Source organism: Diplotaxodon limnothrissa, linkage group LG14, assembly GCF_057381915.1.
Source record: "Diplotaxodon limnothrissa isolate DT_005_m linkage group LG14, D_limnothrissa_male_GT1.1, whole genome shotgun sequence".
In the NCBI taxonomy this organism is placed as follows: domain Eukaryota; kingdom Metazoa; phylum Chordata; class Actinopteri; order Cichliformes; family Cichlidae; genus Diplotaxodon; species Diplotaxodon limnothrissa.
Window position 1 is genome coordinate 13,260,697 of NC_140609.1, and position 1,104 is coordinate 13,261,800.

The window sequence follows — 1,104 nt, forward strand, 5'->3', positions numbered from 1 at the left end:
ATTGGCAACACACGTTGCTCTGCCCAACTCTCACTCTCTCTCGCTCGCTTTATGCCCATATTCTTGCTTGTTCCATAACATCCTTCAAGAGTCAGACTTGATTCTGGGCAGGGGAAAAAGGCTAAATCAGAGTAACGAGCAAATATTTCAAAATGCTGGGTTACTCCTGTGGTTTGTGAGACTGGCCCTTAGGTGGGCAGTTACACCTTGTGGGAGTGCATGTGAATGTGTGTGGTCTGGAAAAGAAAAGGATTGCATAACTGGATTTAAGCTTGGGCTGAGAAATGACTGCAGCTGGGCCTCCTCAGTGGCTGTAGGTCACACTGATATTCAAAGAGGAAAGCCCTCTGGCATTAGTCAAGGCTTTGACTATGCAGGCTAAGTGACCGGGACACAAGAGTAGGAGTGTGTCTTTCAGTTACTGAAAGCTTTTTAATAACTTGAATGAAAAACTACTACTCATCACTTTGGAAAAAAACATCTAAACCACATTTTAAATGTTAGTAATCTCATAGGAAAAACTTATCCAAGTACAACAGCCAATACTGTACCCAAAGTGTTTAGTAGTTATGGTACTTACCTCAAAGGTCTACAAAGCACTTTAAGATTGCAGATTGTTAAGGTGCCGATCATTTGAGCCATAATATACTGTATTAATGCATTATATACTGTTTATTGATGTGTATAAAACCAATATCTTAAGCTTTGTAGTGGAGTAAAGCCAAATATTTCTCTTGAAGTGGAGAGAAAGAAGCTTAAAATGAATTTACCTTATACTTGTGCTCATTTATTCTCTATCTTCTTTCCTCATTTCTCTTTATGTTTATCCATCACATGAGATCTTCATCTCTTCTTCTTTGTCAAGTTCGTTAGTGACAGACATGAAGGTAAAACCCACTTTACGTCCTTTTTCCTTTACAATAAAATGACGCAGTGGAAATTCGCCCACAATTTGTTTTATTTTGAAACGCCCGAAAGGAAATGTTTTTTTTCCGACCCCACGGTGACTTGACCGACTTCGTCCTGCTCTCCACTGTGGATTTACATACCCTGATTTCCGTGGGACTGGGAAGAGAAGGGGGAGGGCGGTGAGCCTTTCAGGAA